The sequence below is a fragment of the Coenobita brevimanus genome, chromosome 25 (assembly GCF_032717465.1).
Source record: "Coenobita brevimanus isolate Jiangsu-jjx chromosome 25, ASM3271746v2, whole genome shotgun sequence".
In the NCBI taxonomy this organism is placed as follows: Eukaryota; Metazoa; Arthropoda; class Malacostraca; order Decapoda; family Coenobitidae; genus Coenobita; species Coenobita brevimanus.
In genome coordinates, this window is record NC_136978.1 from 11,465,359 (window position 1) to 11,475,874 (window position 10,516).

The window sequence follows — 10,516 nt, forward strand, 5'->3', positions numbered from 1 at the left end:
AAAAATAAGTCGCTAAGGAAAAGGTGTTACAGAGCTTCCTTAACCGACTAGAGTACCGGCCCAGCAGAAAACCTCTTTATAAACTAACAAACCTATAGTATTTTGATTTTTCAAGTATTTTCTCTATTCTGTCCCCCTCTCTTTTTATCTTTTCTCCTTCTCTCCCAAACATTCCCTCTTCCCATTCAACCCTCTTCCCTCTCATTTCCACACCGCCCCTCTTCCTGTACCAGTCTTTTCCAGCCTCTATCCCTCATCCTTCTCTGTCCTTCGTCTTCCCTCGTCTCATCCTATCTCCTTGTCATCCCACGCCCTCCCATCCCTTCCCCTTCTCCCCTACTTTTTTTTCCCATCCGATACACTTTGCTTTACATTTTCTGTGTACATCTACATTTGCACTCCCCACTCCTTTCTTTCTTATTATCTCCTTCTCCTTCCTTCCCCTCCTCTCCCCTCCCACCTTCCCCTCTTTTCCCCTCCCTCCTTCCCCTCTTCTCCCCCTCCTTCCTATCCTCTCCTCTCCTCCTCCTTCCTATCCCCCTTCTTCCCACCCATTTCACAAGCCATTCTTCTATGTGTTTTTTGTCTGCTTTTATAATTATACCATCCTGCTTTCTCTCCCTCTTCTTCTCCTTCCTTCCTTCCTTTCAGCCCACTTCCTTCCCCTCCTCTTCCCCTCTCCCCAACCTCTTTAGAAGCCAATATACATTCTTTTGTCTGTGTTTCCTTTGTACTTCTCTTATTATGCATCTCCTCTTCCTGTCTTCCCCTCTTCTTCCCTTTCTTCATTTCCGTCCTTATCTCCACCTCTTTCCTTTCTCTCTCCAATCTCTTCATAGACCAATAGACCTTTTGTATTCATGTAATGTCTAGTTTTGTACTCTCCTCTTCCTTCTTTCTCTTCCTCCCCTACTTCTCTCACCCTCCACTCCAGCATTCCTCTCCCTCTCCCTCCGCCTCCACATCCCCTCTCCTCAATCTCTTTTACATGCCAATATATATTCATTTATCTGCTTTCTGTCTACTTCCTCAAACTTACTTCCTCTCTTCCTTTCTCCTCCTCTCCATCCCCTTTCCCTCCACCTTCTCTCCTCCACCTCTTCTCCCCACAATTTCTTCCTCCATTCCTCAGTCTTGTTTTCTTTGTATTCAAGTATATATTATTTTCCCTCCCCCCTTCTTTTTTTCCCCTCTTCTTCGTCTCCCCCTCTTGTCTTCCCCTCGTCTTCGTCTCCCCCCCATCTGTTCTCTTCTTCCTCTTCCTCTCTCTCTCTCTCTCTCTCTCTCTCTCTCTCTCTCTCTCTCACCTCTTGACAAACCAGTAGACCTTCTTTAACCTCTTTCCTGTGTATTGCAATAAATATTAGTCCATCTCCCTCACTGTGAAGTCCCCCTCCTCCTCCTCCTCCGCCTCCTCCTCCTCCTCCTCCTCCGCCTCCTCCTCCTCCTCCTCCTCCTCCTTCTCCTCCTCCTCCTCCTCCTTCTCCTCCTCCTCCTCCCCCTCCTCCTCCTCCTCCCATCTTTCCCGGTCCCCTTCATCATTTGTCATCTACTCAATTTCCTCTTTTTCCCTTTTTCAGACTTCTTTTAATCCTCTTCTCCCATTTTTCTACCGTCTTCTCCCTTTCCCCTCTTCTCCTCTACCCCCCCATCTCTCCTCCCCTTTTCCTCCCCTTTCCTCCCCTCCTCATATCCTTCATCCGTCCTCTTCAATCTCCCCATCTCCTCCCCTACCTTTCTCTCTCGTCTCTCATCTTCCATTCCCTTTCCCATCCCAGCCCTGCTTCCTCCGCCCTCCTTTCCCCCCCCCCATTCCCATCCATGTGCCTGGGGGATGAGGGGGAAGATAACCCCCACCCCTCACCCCCACTTACCACGCCCCACGCTAATTATTTATGACCCTCCCGCCTCTACCTTGTGTTACCTCATCTAACCTCACTTCACCTCACCTTAGTTATCATATTAAGCTCTTTCCTCCCTTTCTTCCACATCTTCCTCTTTTTTCCTCCCTTACATTTCCTCCCTTTTTCCTTCCCTACGTTCCCTCCCTTTTTCTTTCCTCTTGCTCCCATTTCTTTTTCTTCCACCTGTTTCCACCTGTCTGATCAGCTAGTCAGGTCAGGTGCGGGTAAGGGGATGGGTCTGTTATGATGTGACAGGGGTAAAGCAGCTCTGCTGTCGGGCCCTGCTGCGGATGTCACTGATTGCATTGCGCACTTGACCCTTGTGCGGTGTGGTGCGGTGAGGATCTGTCCGTTCTCCCTTCGGGGCTAAGATGCGAATGAATGTGTTTGAATGGATGAGTAAATGGGGAGTGTGTTGTCCTGTCTCGGCTACCTCCCTTTCCTTGGGGGAAGCAGCCTAGGTATATAGATAGAGATAGATAGAGTTTCTTTCCCTCCCCTTCTTCCGTTTTTCTTCCCCCCTACTCTCTCTCCCCCTCTCTCTCTCTCTCTCTCTCTCTCTCTCTCTCTCTCTCACACACACACACACACCTAATTTTTTTCCACACACACCGCTGTCACTCTTCAGCCATTTTACCTGCTTCTAAGTTTTATCATGTCCCAGTTACTCCTCAAAAAAGCCTCATTATTTTTTTTTTTCACTTCCTTTTCCTCGTGACTTTCCTGCTACTTTATCTGTAACTTTTCCTTCTGTTTCTCTCTTCATCTCTTTGTTTTCCTGGCTTATATATTTTGTTCCTTTTTTTCATTTCACTCTCGCCACATTTGTCTTATTGTTACTTTTTCTGGGTTTTAAGTAATTTTCATTCTTAGTCTTCTATTACCAGCTCAGTTGTTATGTTTTTCTGCAATTACCTTTTTCAGTTGTTACTATTTTTGTTACTTTGCGAATACTGTTTAATACTTTATCAGTTTTTGTTATTATTTTTTTTTACTTCAGTGTTTCTGTTCCTTTTCCTTAGCTTCCCGTTACCTTTTTTTATCTGTTTTCTTTTCCTTGTGCCTTTTCTTTTTGCTACGTTTCTTTCTGTTACTTTTCTTTTTCGTCTCTCTCTTGCTTCCTTTTCAATTGTTACCTTGCCTTTAGAGCTTCCCTTTTTCTCTTCCCTCTATTCATTGTCTGGTACTGTTTCGGCTGTTAATTTTTGACTAATGTATGATTTGATATTTTTCTTCTTTCTCTCATTTCTCTTATTTTCACTCTCTTATGATTTCCCCTTCCTTTCATCCCCACCTTCCTCTTCTTTCCTCCCTTACATTCCCTCCCTCTTTCCTCCCTTACATTCCCTCCCTCTTTCCTCCCTTACATTCCCTCCCTCTTTCCTCCCTTTCATTCCCTCCCTCTTTCCTCCCTTACATTCCCTCCCTCTTTCCTCCCTTACATTCCCTCCCTCTTTCCTCCCTTACATTCCCTTCTTCTTTCTTCCCTCTGGCTCCCCTTTATTTTTCCTCCTCACCCTTCTTTCTCTCCCCTTCTTCCGTCATTCTTTGATAATTTCCTGTTGCTTTTCGCTCTTCCTCTTCATTTTCTTATTACTGTATGTGTGTGTGTGTGTGTGTGTGTGTGTGTGTGTGTGTGTGTGTGTGTGTGTGTGTTTTAGTCCATTTTCTCGTTGACTAAGGAAGCTCCGTAACTCCTCTTCCTAAGCGATTTATTTTACATATTACACCTTGCTATCCTCTTGCTACTTATATAATTCTATCATCACCATACTCTCCATAAATAACGTGCAAAATTATATGAACCAGCCGTATCCAAAAATAATTCGCTAAGGAAGAGTTGCTAAGGAAGCGACGAAAATTCCGGCCCTGAAATGAAATCCTATAGACAACGGGACAATTATACAGTGTCCTGGTAGTATGTCCTATTACATGTTTGTGTGTAATACCGTTTAGACACACATAAATACATACACATACGAATACACACATGCATACATACATACATACTGTAAACACACACACACACACACACACACACACACACACACACACACACACACACACACACACTTCCACTTCTACATGAATAATTTTCAGCACTAAAAACCTTCCCAATTCATACCTCACCAGCATGGGGAAGGGACGATTTCAGCAACCACTCTCCTGCCAGTTGAGAGTTCGATCTTGAGTTGGCCATTGTCGATTTTTAGAGCAAAAGGACGTTGAAAATATCGACTTTGATAACTTTCGTAGTACTGGCACGAACAGCCAAAAAATAAACAGTTTGTAAAGAGTGATAATATTATACCGTAAATAAAGAAGTAATTTATCGAAGATACTATCTTATTTCTCTTATTTATAGCTAAGTCAGAGGATAAAATGATATTCCTGGTAATTCTGAAGTTATTTTTGTACTATATTTATTTACTCTAAGCTCTGTTTACGTTGAGACTGCGAAAATAAACAATGGCGATATTTTTCAGTTCCTTGTAGTCCCCCCTCAAAAAAGAAAAAAAAAAAGAAAATACTGTTCGTCAAGTTCACCTGTTATGGACCAATTTTTTTCTGTCTGGAAGAATCTCTTGAGTGAAATTGCTTTTGGAAATTACTAAAAAAGTCATGGAACTGAGAGAGAGAGAGAGAGAGAGAGAGAGAGAGAGAGAGGAGGTGTTAACTGCTCATCCAGGGAGGTGTGAGAGAATCGCCTGGTTAATCCCCCTCTCCCTCCCTCCTCAATCCCTTTAGCCCTCCCTCCACACCGCTCCCTGGACTACTGATGAGAGAGAGAGAGAGAGAGAGAGAGAGAATGGGCTAGGCAGAAAACATACTCGTACCCCAGTGAATGAGGAAATGTTAATATATATGTAGAAAAGGAGAGAGAGAGAGAGAGAGAGAGAGAGAGAGAGAGAGAGAGAGAGACTTGACGTAAAGATGTAAGAGGATTAAGAAGGCGGAAGACAGGAAATAAAGGAAGAGAATAAAAGAGGCGGAGGCGGAGGGAGAGAATTAAAAGTGAGTACATGAGAGACAAGAGAGAGAGAGAGAGAGAGAGAGAGAGAGAGAGAGAGAGCGCAGTTAAAGGCTACGCGAAGGTGGTTACAAGAACAAAGTACAAAATAGGCCATAGAGTTGAAAGGGTTAAAAAAAAAAAAAGTGGAATTACAGTGTGTTCCGGAATTTAAGAATGTTACATTTTACTGCATCTAATACCAGACGATTTTATTCACGTGAGAATCCACTGAAGGCTGATGTTTTTATTTATTTATTTATTTATCTTTATTTGTATCTGTTTATTTATCTTTATTCATCTTTATTTTTTTTTTATTTATCTGGAGCTCTTTATTTATATCTTTATTATTTATTTGCTGATTCTGGACGATTTTTCTTCACTTCTGAGAGAGCTTTCGAATTGAGACGGTTAAATCTAGTCTTCATAAACCCCTTCACTACGAGAGGCCTCTTCTAAGTGAATTAAAATCGTCTAGTAGTAGCAAGAGTAAGGTTAAATTATCACAAAAATAATAGACAGATGCGGGACCATATGGGGCCTCGTGAAAGAGAAGCACCCGTATAAAAATCATTAGGGTGGGACTGACTGACCGGGCCGCAACCACAAATACTTCCACCAAAGAAAAATTCGTCACCGTACTTAAGGGGTAAATCCGCCAGCAGTTTCTCTCTCTCTCTCTCTCTCTCTCTCTCTCTCTCTCTCTCTCTCTCTCTCTCTCTTTTATGCGACAGCCAAGGTTTTCATTTATTTATTTATTTTTTTACTGAAGCGGTTTGTAATTTCCGGGATCTGTGTTTTTTTATGGTTTTCGTGGCTTATGTTATTATTTTTTTTCGTTCTCTCTCTCTCTCTCTCTCTCTCTCTCTCTCTCTCTCTCTCTCTCTCTCTCTCTCTCTCGTTGTGGTGAAGGTAATGGTCGACAAGTTTCACCTAATTGCTCTAAATAATTGTTGCAACCATGGAGATGCAACAGCTTAACGGTGCTCGTTGCTAAGACGTTGAGAGAGAGAGAGAGAGAGAGAGAGAGAGAGAGAGAGAGAGAGATTAGAGTGAAAAGAGGATATGATAGAATCTCTCTCTCTCTCTCTCTCTCTCTCTCTCTCTCTCTCAGCACCTGTTGACTTGGGTGGAGTAGAGCTTGTGGCAAGGAAGGGAGAGGGAGAGTGAGGAAGCTATGGAGAGGGAAGAAGTGGAGTAGGAGAGGGGGGGGAGGGAGGAGGAGGAGGAGGAGGAGACGTGGGAGAGGGAAGAATGGAAGCAAAGGAGAGGAAGGGAAGAAGAGAAGGAGAACGATGAAGAGAAGAGGAGGAGGAGAGGGAAGGAGAAGTAGACCGAGAAAATATGGTAGGGTGTGACGTGAAGGAGGAGAATATAATAGATGGAGGGAGAGAAAGGGAAGGAAAGGAAGGAAAGAAAGTAAAGGAAAAAATTGGAAAGAGTGGGAGGAGGAGGAGGAGGAAAGATAAGTGGAAGAAGAATGAGAAGAAATTAATTTGGGAGAGGAAGAAAGGGAAAAAAATGAAATGAAAGAAAAAGAGAGGATGAGGAGAGGGGAAAATAGAGAAAGAAAATGACCTAGAGAGGAAAGAGTACATAGATACATAGATACACAGACCTATTGTCCTTAGCGAGGTCACCAGGCTTCCATAGTAAAAGAAACCTTACACCTTGGCTATATTTGTTCAGAGTGAGGATAGGAAAGAAGAAATTTCCTCTCTCTCCTTTCTACCTCAGTTTTCTATGCCATTCACTAACACGTCTAAATAAAAGAGAGAGAGAGAGAGAGAGAGAGAGAGAAGGTGTCGATAAGCTTAAAGTGTCAGAATCATGTGTAAAAGGATGATGGGATTTTTTTTTTTTTTTAATTTAACCACCTTGTGATCTTGGCATGCAGGCTAACTATATATAATGTCCTGGGCTTGTCTTCATTAATTTTTCATCCTAAATTGGTCGTAAGATTTTTTTTTACTTATATACGTCTGCCAAATGAGTGAATATAAAAGTGAAAAGCTGGATATATCACATTTATTATAACCGTAAATCCGATGTTGAGATTTGTTTACTGTAGATTTAGGCTAAGATCCTTTATAAATCCGGTCCCACATAGTTTGACTTTTAGAAATTTGGGATTAGCATAGATTTTTGAACTTAGTTTTCTTTGTCACTCTTTACTTATTTTAATTCCTTTTCTTCGTCTGTTCATGCACCTTTCCTGTCTCATATCCCTCCCGTCTTCCTTTCCCATCTTTCCTCTCTTTCCCATTTTTCGTCTCTCTCATCTTTCGTCTCTTTCCAATCTCTCCATCCTTTCCCATCGTCCCTTCCTTTCCCATCGTTCCTTCCTTTCCCATCGTTCCTTCCTTTCCTATCGTTCCTTCCTTTCCCATCGTTCCTTCCTTTCCCATCGTTCCTTCCTTTCCCATCTCTCCTTCCTTTCCCATCTTTCCTTCCTTCCCATCTTTCCTTTCTTTCCCTTCCTTATGGTTATGCAAAGTTGGTGGCTGTACACAGGAAGAATCGAGAGAGAGTTGGCATGAGGATTTTCTGTATCTATTGATCCATCTAGCTGTCTATCTATCTATCTGTCTATCTATCTATCTATGCACAGTGACAGAGAGGGAGAGGGTAAGAAAATATGTAGCAAAAAACAGATGACTCTCCTTTATAAAAAAAACTGAAATCGTGACGTAAAATAGTTAAATATAAATTCTCTCTTCCGCCTGTTCTCTGTATAGTGCCTTTAGTTCTCTACCTGTTGACGGCAGCTTCATGGAGAGAGAGAGAGAGAGAGAGAGAGAGAGAGAGAGAGAGAATATGTATAGTCTGTCAGTGAGTGATTTGTGGGGAAAAATATATATACTGTATACTGAATGTTTTTATATATACTACTTACAGATTATGAGAGAGAGAGAGAGAGAGAGAGAGAGAGGGGCAGGTAGGCAGGTACAGCACAGGTATTTGTAAGACTTCATCGACGGAAGAACTCGGGTCATACAAGGTGCTGTGGGAGGGGTGACTATCAAACCACCCCTCACCTCACACTCCCTAAGCCTCGAACCCGCCATCCACTCACCTCTAACTCCTCATCTACTTATCTACCCCGGCCTAACCCCTCGTCTACTTACTACCCGAGATGTCTTTATTATTCAGAGTGCCCTATTTGAGGTGGGGAGGCGGCGGCTTGCATAAATCAGAGGGAAAGGAGAGGGAGGGTGTGAGCTCGGGGATACAAACTTTGATCATGTGAGGCCGAGTTATTGGCCGTCTCACGCAGGCAGAGTTAGCCCTTCCTAAGACCCCGCCCTGCCCTGATGCATACTGAAGGGGGAAGGATGGAGGGAGGAGGGAAGGATGGAGAGAGAGGGAGAGAGAAAAGGGGAAGGAATAAGGAAAGAAAAGATTGAAGCAGAAAAAAAAAAGTGCCATGTAAAGTACTGTCTATGCAGAAGCAGCTCGTTCAAAGTTCTAAGATCTTACCGTACGTTGATGCATACTGAGAGGGAGAGGATGGAGGGAGGAGGAAAGGATGGAGAGAGGAGGGAAGGATGGAGAGAGGATGGAAGGAAGGAATAGAGAAAGAGGAATGAAGAGAGGGAGACGTATCGGAAAAAGAGGAGCATTTAGTCCCTACCTAACACTCACCATGATGCATACTGATGGGGATAGGATGGAGGGAGGAGGGAGGGATGGAGAGAGACGAAAGGAGGAAAGATAGAAGGAAACAGACTAAATTAAAGAGTGAGAAGACGTGTGTAAAGTAGATGCACAGGTAACCCCTTCAAAACCCCCCCCTCCCCAGACCTGATGCATACTGACAGAGGATGGAAGGGGGAGGGAAGGAGGAAGAGGGAGAAGGGAGGAAAGGAAGAAAGATGGAAAGGAAAGATGAAATTGGAGTGTGGGAGAAGAAGTATGAAGAAGAAGCACAGTTAGCCTAAGACCCCACCCTACCTTGGTGCATACTGAAGCAGGGAAGGATGGAGAGAAGAGGAAAGGATGGAGAGAAGAGGAAGGGATGGAGAGAAGAGGGAAGGATGGAGAGAAGAGGGATGGATTTTGAGAATAGGGAAGGATGGAGAGAAGAAAGTAGGATGGAGAGGAGAGGGAAGGATGGAAAGAAGGAGCGAAGGCAGGATCAAGATAAAGAGGAGGAAAGGATAGATAAGCATGGGACAAGAGGGAAATAGGTAGTGCCAGACCGTCCAAGACCCAGCCATACTGAAGGACGAAAGGATAGAGAGGAGGAGGAAAAAGGCAGGAAGGAGGGAGAAATGGGATGGAGAGAAGAGGGGAGGATGGAGAAAAGGTAGGAAAGGATGGATGGATGGAGGGAGGGAGGGAGGGAGAAGAGGAGAGGGGGACCAGAGTAAGGGAGAGTAAGACTTAACAAGAGTTAGCCCTTCCTAAGAACCTCCCTTCCTTGATGCATACTGAGGGAGGGAAGGATGGGGGGATGGACGGAGGGAGAAGGAGCGAGGGAGAAGGAGAGAAGTATGAAGAAAGGAGGTGGGAGGGAGGGAGAAGGAGGGAAGTGTGGAGAGAGGAGGTGGGAGCGAGGGAGAAGGAGGGAAGGACGGAGAAAGGAGGTGAGCGAGAAACCAAAGAGGAGGGTGTAAATAGACATAGTGATCTCTTTGCCAATACCCCGTCGTGCCCTGAAACATACTTTTAGGAGGGAAGGATGGAAGGAGGGAGGGAGAAGGAGGGAAAGGTGGAGAGGGACTGAGGGAAAGGTGAACGGAGGAGGGAAGGATGGAAGAAGGAAGGATGGACAGAGATGACAGTGTAAAGATAGGTGTAATTAACCCTACCCTGATGCATATTGAAGGAGGGAAGGATGGAGAGAAAGAAAGAAGGATGGAAGGAATAGGAGAGAAGGATGGAGTGAGGGACGGAGAGGAGAAGGGAAGGAAGGAACGATGGAGATAGGAGGAGGGAAGGATGGGGAGAAATTGAAGCTGCAATGGAGGTATGGAGAGAGAGAGAAAAAATGGAGTGTGTGGAAAAGAAACACAAGTGGAAGGAGGGATGGGGAGAGATGGGACTGGAAGGATGGGAATGGGAGGTGGGAGAGGGTATAAAAGGATAGAGGCAGGGAGAGATAGGAGGAGTGAAAGAAGCCAGGAGGGAGAAAGGGAGGAAAAGCAGGAAAGGAGAGAGAGAGAGGGAGGGAGGAGGGATAGAATGGGAGAAGGGAAAAGCTGGCAAGGATGGAAAGGATAGAGGCAGGGATGGATGGAATGAAGGATGAATGGATGGATGGATGGAGGGAGGGAGGGAGAGAGAGAAGGAAAGAAGTGGGAGGAGGGGGAAGGGGGATATAGTAACTTTTTAAGAAGTTTTTGAAAACGAGAGAAGGAGGAAGGAAGAGAGAGAAAAGGAGGAGACTGGGGAGACGAGAAGGAAGTAGAAAAGGTGGAGGAAAGAAGCATAGAAGAGGGAGGGAGGGAGTAAAAAAGAAATGAGTTTAGGAGGGCGTGGGTGGGGTAAGTTAAAATAATGGAAGGAACGGGGAGGGAAAAGAGAGGAGGAGGAGGAGGAGAAACGAGAGGAAGGGAGAGACGGAGAGAAAAAGAAGAAGGAATAAGGGATGAGGTGA